The 13768-nt window shown below is 42.1% G+C and overlaps 1 long non-coding RNA gene across 2 annotated transcripts in view; it reads left to right on the top strand.

The window, feature by feature from the left end:
* LOC103006092 (uncharacterized) overlaps positions 1-13768 on the top strand; it is a 237520-nt gene that overhangs the window by 52659 nt on the left and 171093 nt on the right. For both annotated transcript variants that reach the window (XR_009009168.1, XR_009009167.1), the window contains exon 2: positions 12549-12666. This is a non-coding gene — a long non-coding RNA (uncharacterized LOC103006092). The remainder of the gene's footprint in view (positions 1-12548; positions 12667-13768) is intronic.

Below are 13768 nucleotides of genomic sequence, written 5' to 3'. Positions count from 1 at the left end.
GTACTAACAGAGGTGTGATGGAGACTGCAGGACATAGAAGAGAGAGAGAGAAAGAGGGGGTGGGGGGAGATGGCTGGCAGCAAGTAGACCCCTGCAAATAGTTCTAAAATGTATGTGCAAATGCAGAAGCCTTCAGAACCATCCAACAATTCAGACACCCTTTTTTATTTCTTCTCTGCAGGACACCTCCATCTAGACTATTCACACACACACACACACACACACACAAAACCAAAAAAAAAAAAAAAAACAGGAAAAGGTGAGAGCCCTGCCATCTTAGCTCAGAATTCATCTGATTTCCTTTTTTCCCCCCTGCCTTGTATTCCTCCATCCATTGTCCACGCATCCGATGGCAGCCGCCCTTGCTCTTGAATGCAAGTGTCACAGCAGGAGCAGAAAGAGGGTTGAGGGAAGGCTTTGTCAAAGCCACCGTTGTCTACTGTTTCTTTGCTTTCACCGCTCTGCTTTTTTTTTTTTCCCCCGAGGCTCTCCCTTACTAGTGGCCTCTGTCCAGGAGGAGGGAGAAATTGCAAGAGTTGGAAGAGTAGTAGAGGGTAGCCGTTTTTCTTGCACACTGTTTCGATAAACAGCTCAGGGATACGTTCCTCGAAATTAGGAAATACAGCAAGAGTGGGAGGTTCTGGTGGGAGAGTGAGGGGGCGGGGGTCTTCGGAGATTGCTTCAGCCTAGATGCCAAGGGCAGTTTCTTTGCAAGGACTTTTGTGGTTGTATTTGTTTCCTGCTGCATTTTCAGTTTTAAAAAATCATGAGAAAAGTCTCATTCCTCTCTCAGGTTTTCCCGTTTGTTTATTTTTTGTTCAGCTCAACAACTGGATGGAAATTTTAAGCCAGGCCAGATCTGCTGTTTGTGATTTGCTCAAATGTTGAAATCAGTTCAGCCTGAATTGGTAATTGTCTTTTTCAGATCATTTAAGCTGGCATGTGAAATGTGTGTGGTAACTTTCCAATGTATGTTACAAAAAATGGTTTTGACTATCATTTGTATGGCTATAAATCTTAGGGTTATGCTGTTTTTCACCTAAACTAACCATAGCTGTTCTTTGGGGTGACATTTATGCACAAGTGATTCTCTTCTATGATCAGGCCAGCTCCTCTGATAAATCCCAAAGCTGTCAAAGGTTACAGAGGCACACTCTCAAAATAGATTTTTAGGAGAGTATTTCAAATGGGCATTTGACATAAGCGTGAAAATACTGGGACTTTTTCTCAGTGACTTTAACGTCATATAATTTGTATTTCTTCAAGTAAATAAAAGTGATTAAAACTGATTCTATATAGAAGGAATCAGAAGGCAGATTAAATTTGAATTCCGTTTTCCAAAAATTTTGCTAAAAAACAAACACATTTGCAAATTTTATAAGTTTACTTTTAGCTTCGAAAAATCACATACCTATATTAGTTCTCCATAGTTTTTTTTTTTTCCTTCTAAATACTGTACTATCTAGAAAAAAGTTATTCTAAGTTGATAATTTTTTTCTCACGCCATCTAACTTCTGGCGTGAGCCCAGGACTCCTGATTATTGTCAGAATTCGCTAAGATTCAGCATTTCAATTCCAATATGTATTTTAAGTCAAAAGGGGGATACATCTGCATGCAAAGGAAGAAGTTTGTTCTTTTGAGGAGCCATTCCATTTTATGACACATGCTGTTGGGTTGATGTTCAGCATGAGCTCATGATTCCTTTCTTTTCCAAATAATGATTGTAGTGTGCATGTGAATATAGGGGTAGAATACCTTCTCGGGTCCATAAGAAAACACCCTAAATTGGAAGTATAAGATCTTCACTATTATGAGCAGCCACTTTGGCACCCTGCAAATACATTCTCTTCCTTTCCATTTTCATTGCCTTGATTTAGGGGACTTGGGCCCAGCCACTCTGCCTCCTTCTTTTGTGAAGAGACATTCTGAAATGTCTATAGAAAGCAAACTTCTCCAAGAAATGCAGAGCGGGCCATGGTTTGAATGCAAGTCTGAATTTAATTGTGGCCACCCTGGTAGCACACTGTTTAATTTCCAGCACACATCTACATGAACCTACAGTAACTCTAGGCCAGGAATTGTGAACAAGGAAAATTTATCTGTGATAAAGCATATCTTTTCCAAGGAGTAGTCACTTGGGGTTGATTCAAAAGTCAAATTTAAACAGATGTTTCCATGCCTTTGTGTACTGGGAAATTGGCATTGCTACTTTGTTCAGAGCATTTTGGACAGAAAGAAATGGAGAGCTCCAACTTTTGACCAATTCTTCTTTGGTAAAGGGTGAAATGAGGGGAAAATGAGAGATATCGCAAGGCTGGCTAGTATTTCCACTTGAAAATACTAAAGACAAAGAGGTTAATGAAAGGCTCAGTGTCTCTATGACTGAAGTAGTGTCTAACCCAGTCCCTTCTGCATGGCAGAACAGTGTAATTCTCCACGGAGCTGGGAAGGATGCTCGTCCCCATGGGAGAACAGACTTGGAGGGAACCCCATCTCTCAGCCTGTGCCCCCTGCAGATAGCTAATTTCTGCTGGATCAACTTAAAAGGAACAGCGAAGCTTGTGGCCAAGGTCAATCCCCAGACATTTTAAAGGAACAGGTTCAAGTTCAACCATTAATCCAAATATTTCACAATATGGTTGTTCCAGTTGATATAAAACTTCCAAATCATGCAGAAGCCCCAACCTGGGCTTTTCTGGAAAATGGAAACCCTACCTCTAATATTATACATATTGAGCACAGTGTGATCAAAATATTATCTGTGCCTTAAATCTCCTGGACCCTAAAAATACAAACATCTTTAAAAACTAAAGGGAAAAATAGCATCTTTGGCATGTTAGAAGAACAGCTTAACCAAGTATCAAGCAAAAGGTCACAGGTGTGTGTATATGGAAGATAGGATATAGCTCTTCTGCTTCTCTTCACCCATATGCCCTCAGGCTGATTTAAAATAACCTCTAAAATGGCAGGGTATGGTCCAAAATACAAAAGTCATTTTCAATCCTCTCATTCATTGAAAACAGTTTCTTTTTCAAAAGCATATACTCCATTGAGATGCTACAGTTTAGTACCAGACATACCTTTCAAGGGTTATCGCTTTGTAAACTCTTTTAGATTTGTATTTTCGCCTCCAAATTGGGAGAACAAAGTGGAGCTGCCCCTTTTTAAGTAAATAGCACACCTTCCCCTACCTAACTGTATGAGGCCTTCAGAGAGAAAATGCTTATTTAACTTCCTTTGCAGCGTAGGGTTCCTAGTCCTCAAAAGAAATATGATACACATTAGCACTGGAGAAAGTCTTCATTTTGCTAATCAACCAGCACAGCAAACTGTTCTTGTGATATTTGGGGAAGCAAACAGAAAGCTCCTAATAGTTTGGTAAATTAGCAAAGAGGTGGCGTTTGGATATGGTGTTACATGTTCAAGGAGTTGTGTTTTAAAATAAGCAGATCTGAAAAATGAGGATTCCATCGATAGAGGGATGCTTTGATGAAGCTCTATTTTCTCCCCAGATTTATTTTTCTAAGGCAGGGGGCATGTAGGCACTAGTCCATTTATATAAACTTGCTAGGCTAACTGTACATGTTTAGAATTTCCTTGAAAAATAATTATCTTATTTTGACAGTTGGTGTTTTAAGGATAGCATAAAACTCCCAAGAATATTCTAAGAGAAGTGATGTGATAATCCAGGGCTGGATTTTTTTCCATATTCATTTAATGTAAAATTCTATGGAAGAGAAACAGTGATGATTTGGCAACAATTCCTCCTCTACTCATTTCTCTGAGTGTAGGTCTGGAAGGGTGGAAGAGGAAGTGTAAAATGCCTACCCCAGAACTGCTAACAAGAAAGTTTGTGGGAGGGTATTAAAAGGGAATCTAACAAGGAACTATATTCAATATCCTGTAATAAACCATAATGAAAAAGAATATGAGAAAGGCTATATGTATTACTGAATCACTTTGCTGTACAGCAGAAATTAACACAACATTTTAAATCAACTATATACTTCAGCAAAGTAAATTAAAAAAATAAACAAGAATCTAAGATTAGGCTTCCTTCAAGAAGTGAGCGATTTTGTAATGCCTCTCTAACCTTCAGTCCCTTTACCTAGTCCCCATCCCTTTGGGTGTTCTTATCCCCACACTTGCCCCGGCCACTGGCAAGGTAGAACTAAAATAAAGCCCAACAGGAATCACAAGTGCCTTGACCCCAGTGAAAGCAGCTCACCCAAGCATAAATCAAGAACTCATAGAATAATTTGTTCAACCTCTTGGAGGAAACAGGTTACTGTTACTGCTGCAAAATCTTTTCCCAAAAAGCTAAAGTCGTTTGACTGTCACAATCTAATTCATCGTCATACCTTTGAAAGAGTTTTGTTATTTTTTCCCCCCTGACATAAGGGGAAAAAAATAAGGGGAGACTGAGGACCAAAGGGAGTTTTGGCTTATCCAGCGTTAAAAAACACATGGTGCTGAATCCCGAGACAAAGACCTGATCTTCCTAGCTCATCTCCTTGTGCCAGCGTGCATCACTTTTCAAGGGTACACTTGAGATCTTAGAGGAATTCAGTGGCTGCTCTGGGTTGGTTGGTGGGACCCTACTGCCCTTAAGAAGTTAACAATCAAAAGGAAAAGTTGTTTCAATATGATGCACTTGGCTGGAACCAATTTCCTGGTAGAGAGAATCAACCCTTTTGCCCACTTGAGACATTTTGAATAATTTAGAGCTTTCTTTACACATAAAGCATTAACCAGGTAGGACCTATGGACATTAAGATGGTTAATGCTAGAAGTGTTGAAACTTCTCAAAATGTTTGTTTCTTTTCACTCCTTGCAAATCTGAGAAATGATCTGAAATGGCAACTCAAGTCTGTAACATGGTGATCTTAACTAAGACCTGTCCTTTCTATATTAGGACTAGTTATTTTGGATATTCCAGACCACTCCATTTTATACAAATGAACTTGAGTTGTAGGGATAATCAGTCGGAATCATTCAAGCCCAGACCAATCTTTTTTTCTAGTGTCAGATTTCACAAAACTAGTCTGTACTGTTGCCTCAGTTCTTGATTTCATTTTGTTCTTCTTGATGGAGCCTTAAAATACTGCATTGCAGCTAATCATACAAATGACCTCACTGCAGAAAGAAAATGATCTATCCTAGATCATAGAATTTTAGAGTAATCATGATTCTGGGGACGTTTAAATACAGTGATAATATGTGAATTAAAGTTCACTTACATCCTGTGTCAGGGTCATTATTTTCTGCCTCCAAGTAATTTCATACCTAAACCTACCTGGAAGAAACTCTAAAATTTTTTGACATCTCTGCTATTGTGATATATGATGATGGTGGCCATGCTTTGCATCCCTCCTCCCAGTTGATGTGCTATGATCAATGTTGAGCTTGTTCTTTTTATTTAACTCAAGTTAGTGTAATTTCCCAGCTTCTAGGAAAACTATTTCCTCATTGGTTGCTCATTACCTAACTTAATGTTTTGGATGATGGTGTCACCTAAGTTGTGCCCAGGCATTCAAGAATCGTTGGGTAATTTATAAACTTGTAGAAGCATATTTGTGTTATTTTACTTAAGCAGTGGAGAAAAAGAGAGCTTTTGTCATGTTTGTGCTTTCTAAAAGCATGGTAATTATTATTACTGCCTAAAATAAAACCTACCACACAGTGTATTCCTAACTTTTATTTTAATAATAATGTGAGATTGGATTTATTTTCATAAATATCATGATATTTTAGTTTAGTTTTTAAAAACAAAATTCCAAAACCCTTCAGTTGTGTATAAAGCAATGTTTTTCATTATCCGGTAGGCCTATGTACTATGAATGCATTGAACAGTGATCCAACCCTCAGCTTTGTTGGACTAGAACTTATCACATAAGTAGACATTATTTTGACTCCTGGTTGAGGTTAGGATGGCACATGCCATTCTGGTGAACACATTGGGACAACTGGAGAGGAGGGAGATGGCTGGTCCAGAGAAACAAGCTGGGAATTGGAAAGTGACAGATGCAGACTTTCTAGTGACGTGACGAACCATGCTGAAAAGCAGGATATATACAGGATGACAGTTGGAGTTGGGGGATGGCCACTGAAAGACTAAGTCCCTCCTTTCCTGGAAACACAGCCGAGAGGGACACTGCATCCTCTCAAGGCAGGCCTAAACTTATTCAGGAATATTCAATAAGAATGTGTTGATGGGGCTTCCCTGGTGGCGCAGTGGTTGAGAATCTGCCTGCCAAGGCAGGGGACACGGGTTCGAGCCCTGGTCTGGGAAGATCCCACATGCCGCGGAGCAACTAGGCCCGTGAGCCACAACTACTGAGCCTGCGCGTCTGGAGCCTGTGCTCTGCAACAAAAGAGGCCGCGATAGTGAGAGGCCCACGCACCGCGATGAAGAGTGGCCCCCGCCTGCCACAACTAGAGAAAGCCCTCGCACAGAAACGAAGACCCAACACAGCCATAAATAAATAAATAAATAAATTTAAAAAACAAAAACAAACCCATTGACTTAAAAAAAAAAAAAAAAGAATGTGTTGATGGACAAATATTTTGTTGAATGTTTGCTGTCAATCCAGGACTGGAGGAGATGTTGCTGAAATTGTGAGAGGGGTAAAAGATGCAGTGAGGGTCCTTGAAGAGCTTATCACCTGGAAAGAAATCACCAGTAAATTCAGTTCAGTTATTCCAGAACCTTGGTGGGTGGAACTGTTTGTCAGGCACTGTGCAGCATGCTACAGGGCAGAAAAAGATAAAGACATAGTTCCCAGCCCTAGTGTACTCACAGTCTTAGGTAAGGCTATGAACTCCGAAACAGGCTTTTGCGGTAGAAGGTGATAGTGGCAGTGTGCTGCGGTGGCAGAAGGAAGTCACTGCTGCTGCTTCGAGCTGGTAAATGCTTACCGAGGGGACGGTATCTAGTCTGGGTCTTTTTTTTTTTTAATTTTTGTTGGAGGATAGTTGATTTACAATGTTGTGTTAATTTCAGGTGTATAGCACAGTGAATCAGTTATACATACATCCACTTTTTTTTTAGATTCTTTACCCATACAGGTCATTACAGAGTATTGAATAGAGTTCCCTGTCCTATACAGCAGGTTCTTATTAGTTATCTGATATTTGGTAGTGTGTTTCTGTCAATCCCAGTCTCCCAATTTATCCCTCCCCCCCTTATCCCCTGGTAACCATAAGTTTGTTTTTTACATCTGTGATAATCTGGATCTTGACCGAAGTGTTATTAAGTGCCCAGTAAGATTCCAGACCCTTGCTTGAGGCTGCGGATTCAAAGAAGGATAAGATGGTGTCTGTCTTTGAGGAGTTCACGGTCTAAATTAGAAGACAAACGGGTTATGAACCTCCCCCCTCCCCACCTCCCCCCGCCGACACACACACTGAGTAGAATAGGGTGTAACTATAACAGAGGTATAAACAGTTACTTAGGGGACCACAGGAGGGACCCATATCCTATTGGAGGGAGTCAAGAAAGATGGCCTACCCGAGCCTTTACTCAATATATGAGCACTGTGAATACAATGAGATGAGGGTGTAGAGAAGGGAATAACTAACTCTGCCTGGGAGAGGGTGAAAATTGGTGAAGACTTTGTGGGGGAGATGGACATTGAAAGTCAAGTGGGATTTTCCCAGGTAGGGATAGACAAGAACAGAAGGGAATCCCAAGAAGGTGAGGTGGCGTGAATCAAGACCCGGGGTTATGGAAGGATGTGGTATGTCTAGAGGAACAAGGTCAAGTTTGGTTTGGCTGGAACCCATGGGGCATGGAAGGAATGGGGGGAAACCCAGTCAGGAAAGTGGCCTGTAGCCAGAACGTGAAAGCCAGACTAAAGAATCTCTTGTTTGTTTGCTTGTTTCTGAGAGGTAGTGAGGAACCATTATAATTGGAGGTTTTGAAAAGTAATTTGGGCAGTAGAGGGGGATTGGAGAGGAGAAAGGTTCAAACAGTGGTTCTCAGCAGTGATGGGCAATGTATCAGAATAACCTGGGACGCTCTTGCAGGATACACAAGCCCAGTTTTTTCCTTAGTCTTCTGTCTTTTCCCTCAGCCGAGTTTCTGATGGCATATGAGGTGATGGAATGGTAAATAGGGGTATTTTGAAAAAGCTTGGGGGGTGATACTGATACATTCTGCCCTCTGCTATTGCATTACTCTTAAGTCAGGAGATGCTCCAGGAAGGCTGAGACAATGGAGATGAGAAAGGCTGATTTGAGGGATGCGTGAGAGTTGGAATTAATAGGATGGATTGGAGGAGGCTATGGTGGAGAAGAAACAAGAAAAATACTTAGGTATCTAGTGCAAGCAACTGAGAAACTATAGACTGAAATGAGCCCACAAAGAGGAGAAGGTTTGACAAGATTGTGGATTCTACTTGAAGTATGTAGAATTTGAGGTCTCTGGAGGCATTTGGTAACATATAAACTGGAGTTCAGGAGAGTTTAAACCACACACACCCAAGTCAATTATGCAGCAATAGAAAACACCACATCAGTGTTTTTTAAAAGGCAACAGAAAACCAGAGACAAGGGAGATTGTGTTGGCTGGAGCAGACAGGTACATCTTTGTGGAAAAGTGGAATATGAGTTGCATCTCAAGGCATTAATAGAAAATTCAACTTCAAAGAAGAAGAGATTAAAAATGGAGATTATGTGCCAAAAAGTATGGGGTAAGAAAGAAAAATGCTGTTTCAAAAGGGCAAGACAGTAATATAAATGACTTAATAATAAAACCTAATATACCCTCATTTATTTTTCACTCCTAGAAGGAGCCATTATTATTCACAATTTATAGATGAAGAAATGGGTTCAGAGAGGTTAAACAAATGACCCACATGAGGCCAAATGGAACAGTGGATCCTTTAACCTAGACTCTTGTTCTGATCCGTGGGGTTACGTGTCCTTAAAGGCAGTGTTCATTTCTTATATGTTGTTAAATACCTCCTGGCTAATGTGTAGCCTGAAAATAGAGTAGACCTGCAAAAGATATCTGTTGAATTACGGAAATGTATCAGTTCTTTTGTGTATCAGTTTGGTTATTTGCCATCTACACTTAAGACTAAATGTGGAATGTAACATTATAGGACTGAACAGTACCTTAGTAATTTTCCAATCCAACCAGCTCACTTTATAGAGGAGGAAATTCATTCTCAAGAAAGGAAGTGACGTACCTAAAATCTCACACCCAGTTATTAGCAGAGCTGAGCCAGTACCTTGACCTCGACTTCTGTACCCAAGGCTTTTCTCTTGTAACATTCCATCCCAGGGAACCATAACACTTCTCCCTCTTCTGAGCTCTCCAAAGCTTGATGGAAATGAAAAACGTGGATAGGACATAAGAGGTGATTTGATAGGTGAGAACTTTGACTGTCTTTGTAGCCATCCCATCCAATCTTGTATTTAATGGCATGAATAAGAGAAGGCTGACACAGAAATCAGACACAGGAAGTAATGAGCAATTCAGGTGAGAAAAGAACAAGCATTAACAGTGACAGACAAAGGTTAAGTGAGGTAGAGACTTTTTCCACGTGTTGTCATGGAATGCTGTGGAGTCACCTGTGTTTTGTTATCTTTTAAGTGCAAAACATGGTCTCACCTACCCAGGACAGATGAGAAGAAATACCATCCCAGGCTAGAGAACTGATGAGGGAGCGGTGCAAGGCACAGTGGAAAGGGTCCAGGGCTGGGATTCAGGACCCCTGGGGATGCTCATGAGCTGTGTGATTTGGGGGACTTTGCTCTTTCAGGTTTCTTGTCTGTGAGCGGGAGGGTTAGATTAGGTCTGTCTAGCTTTTGTCTGTCACTGGAGCTCTCAGCTAAACCTCTGCCCACAGCTGACGAGCCCCTCCTTACCAGCGAGTGGGTTGGGGCAGTGACTTGGGGCGGCTCTGCATCGTCTTGGATGTGGGCTCCTAAGGGTGAACAGAGCCCCTGGGGCTGCAGGAGCATCGCGCGGCAGCCTCTGTGCTCAGTCAACACCGTGTGGGTCCACTGGGCTCCTCCGTTACCTTCAACTTGAGCTGCTGGTGTTCAGCGGAAACCCCACCTCAACCAATCAGCAGCGGGGAGCCCTGTCTTCTCACCTGATCCCCGGCAGCCTGTCCTCGGGGGCTCAACTCTGCTGCTGGGCCTCTGCCCTTTACCTCCATTCTGGATAAGGACCATTGCTAGAGCTCACTCTTTATCTACGTATCCCATCCTGCCTCTCGAGTTCTACCCCTTTGATTTTTTTTATGGCTCATTTTTTTTTTCTTTTTAAAAATTTATTTTTCTAATTAACTTACAGTGAAACTGACTTGCTTGCACAGTTCTATGAATTTTAACACATGTATACGTTCATGTAATCATCACCAAAAGCAGGGCACAGAGCAGTTACATCAACTGCAGAAAATTCTTTCATGCTCTTCCTTTGTAAGTCATCGCCTCCCCTCACCCCCAGACCCTGGCAGTGCTGAGATGTTGAACGTGTTGTACAAATGGAACTTTTTCTTGAGAATAGCTTCTTTCACTCAACCTTCGAGGTTTGTTAGTGTTGTTGTATGTATCCATAATTTGTCCTTTTTAAATTGCTGAGTGATTTTCCAGTGTATGGATGTAACATATTTGGTTTATCCATTCACTGGCAGAAGGAGGTTTGGATGGTTCCCAGTTTGGGGTGGTTATAAATAGAGCTGCTATAAATATCCATGTACAGGTGTTTGTGTAAACATAAGTTTTCCCTTCTCTGGGGTAAATGCTGAGAAGTCACAGTCCTGGGTTGACCCCCTTAATTTTGATCACTTCCCACTTTTGAACTAGGTTTGCCCCTCCCGTTGGATTTCTGATACTGGACTCACTCTGCTGCCTTCCCTCTTCCTCAGATGAGCGGGCCCATCTACCAGTGCATTTCTGGTTCCATCTCTTCCCTCCCCTGGTCCTCCTGTTTCTGGCTAGGAGCTCCCAGCACATAATAAAACTGGAGCCCATTTTGATTAGCCTAAATCTTTTTCAGCTCTGAATTTGTGGTGATTTGGATTATTGCACCAGTTTTGTAGTGCCCTCTGCTGGCTGATTCACAAAGCTGGCTTTAGGCCTATGCTAGGGGAGAACTTGTAGGTGCCATGGGAAAAAGAAAAATAATTGGGAAGGGACGTGGTTGTGGCGAACTAACATTGTCGTGACAGCCTGACGGGGACTCTTCCTGTATTTGATGCTACACATATAGAGAAATGCTGTAATATTTTTGTGGAACCCTACAATATTGTGCCTGTCTTCTCAATTGTGGGCAAAGATGGGCTGTCTGGAAAGCTGGACTCAGCCTGGAGCCTGTTACCCAGATTGCTATTTTGTGAAGATATCCGCATACAAATGACTCAGATCTAAACATTCAAAAATGCTCTTGGAGGGCCATCTGGTTCTTGTTGGTTCTAAAAGCCTCATTCAGCCTGGTAGATGGATCCAGTACAAAAGATAGTGAGGGCTCTTCATTCAGGTTTAAATAGGTTCCACTGACCAAGAAGAGAAGCAGCCTTTTAAAAATAGCCGATACTGATGCTCCCAGAGCCGGAGGATGAAGATTGTGCCTCGTAGGTCAGCGGGGGTCTGATAAATATTTAATTGATGACCATGCACTTGCATGGAGGCTTTGGAACACACACACACACACACACACACACACACACCCACAGAAACACAATTTGGTATCATCATGGAACGCGTGATAATTTGTTTGGGTATCTGAAACAGGCTGGGAATTAGGCTGACCCAGCATGTCAGGCAGTGAGGTCTGTCCGAACCTCGGGATCCTTGTGTTGTGTCATATTTAATTCGTGAAGACAGCGCTGCCAGCCTTGCAGTTTGAATGGTGGTGCTGATGGATTTGCCATTTTGCACTCGCTAGCTGCTGGCCTTTCTGATCAAAGGTATGGCCATACATTCTGTGACCAAGGGACAGGGAGTGTCTCCTCTCTGGGAGGCTGACAGGCTTGGAAGGGGAGGGAATCCTGTGCTCTCAGCCTCAGCTTTGCGCTCCGACCGACTCCAGGCAGAGACTGGGCATCTAGGGAGAAGGATGCTGGGTCCCGGGGGACACGAATTTGAGGTTAGCCACGTCAGCAGGCAAAACGCATGACATGGCGCTCGCTCCTTGATTAACCTTTTGTTTCTCTGAGCTTTACCTTTCTCATCTGAAAGTGGCACAAGGGGAGGTGTGCTGGTGCTTGTGCTTTCTTTAGTTTATGCAGACAGAACCACAGTATATCTATCCTGTATTATGACGGTGTAATTCATACGTTAATGCTTTCTCACTCCTGAGGATGTCAAGTTATCGGAAGCAGGGATTGCATCCTACTTCTCTATACCCCCAGCTCAGCACAGCACTTGGCCCAAAGAAGAGACAAAAAAGGGAGCTTGGTAAATGCTGTGGGTAGAGGTATGGCTTTTTAAGGGCATCCATGAGTTTCATGAAGTTTTTAAATGTTGGGACTTTGGGAAAATCATTTCACCTTTGCCTTGGGTAATTTGTCTTTCTCGTGTGCCCTCTCAGTAGAGATGCTGGTTTTCCACATCCTGTCGGACTCATCTCTCCAGGACGGTAGCGCTCCAGGAAAAATTCCCTACTGAAGGGGAACCGAGAGCCTGGAGGATCTCTTAGAAAGAAACTGGTAAGTCCTTACCAGCCATTTTCTAAACAAATAACTACAAAGTTCACCTCAGTATCTGCTGTCTCCATGTGAGAACACCAAGCAAAACCTCTTAACAGTCGAGAGTAAAAGTTAATGATTTGGAACTTTTTAGTTTGTCCCACTATGTCTCTCCTATGACAATGGCGCTTAAAATAATTTCTGACTGTTAATGGGGAAATTTTGCGTGATCGGTTTTATAAACCATCTGGTGAGGCTTATGGTCTGCAAGGAAGACTTGGCAGGGCTCTGCAGGTGACCAGCTTTCTTGCACACGGGCTCCCCTCTTCTCTCAGTGTTCCACACTTTCACAGAGTCTTAACATTTTTGTGAGTGGTTTCTGTCAGACCCTAAACCTAGCCTGGTCTCTTGCAGGGTAGCTGGGGCACCAGAGACTTAAGTTACCTCCTGATGAGTTTACTGACGATGGTGACTGCAGTGCCTGTATTTTTTAAAATTTTGGTAAAATACATATAGTATAAAAATTACCATCTCAACCATTTTTAGGTGTTCAGCTCAGGGGTATTAATTGCAGTCACATTGTCACGTTACCATCACCACGGTCCATTCACAGAACTCTTTTCATCTCACAGAAGTGAAACTCTGCACTCGTGGATCAATAACTGCCCATTCCTCCCTCTCCTGCCCTGGCAACTATCATTCTACTTTCTGCCTCTGTAAATGACAGGTGCTTTAAGTACTTCATAGAACTGGAATCATATAGTATTTGGTTTTTTGGTGACTGGATTATTTCCCTTAGCACACTGTCCTCAAGGTTCATCCATATTGCAGCGTGTATCAGAACTTCCTTCTTTCTTGAGGTTCAGTAATATTCCATTGTCTGTATATATCACATTTTTTTTCATCCATTCATCTGTTGATGGACACTTGGATCACTTCCACCTTTCGGTTATCGTGAAAAATTCTGCCATAAGCACAGATGTACAAGTATCTCTTCAAGACCCTATTTTCAATTCTTTTGGGCATGTACCCAGAAGTGAGATTGTGAAATCAAATGGTAGTTCTATTTTTAAGTTTCGGAGGCACCACCACACTGTTTCCCACACTGGCTGCATCGTTTTAC

This window comes from Balaenoptera acutorostrata, chromosome 9 (assembly GCF_949987535.1).
Source record: "Balaenoptera acutorostrata chromosome 9, mBalAcu1.1, whole genome shotgun sequence".
NCBI classification, from domain to species: Eukaryota; Metazoa; Chordata; class Mammalia; order Artiodactyla; family Balaenopteridae; genus Balaenoptera; species Balaenoptera acutorostrata.
The sequence above is the reverse complement of the archived record's forward strand: the minus strand, read 5'-3'. Positions and strand labels throughout refer to the sequence as shown.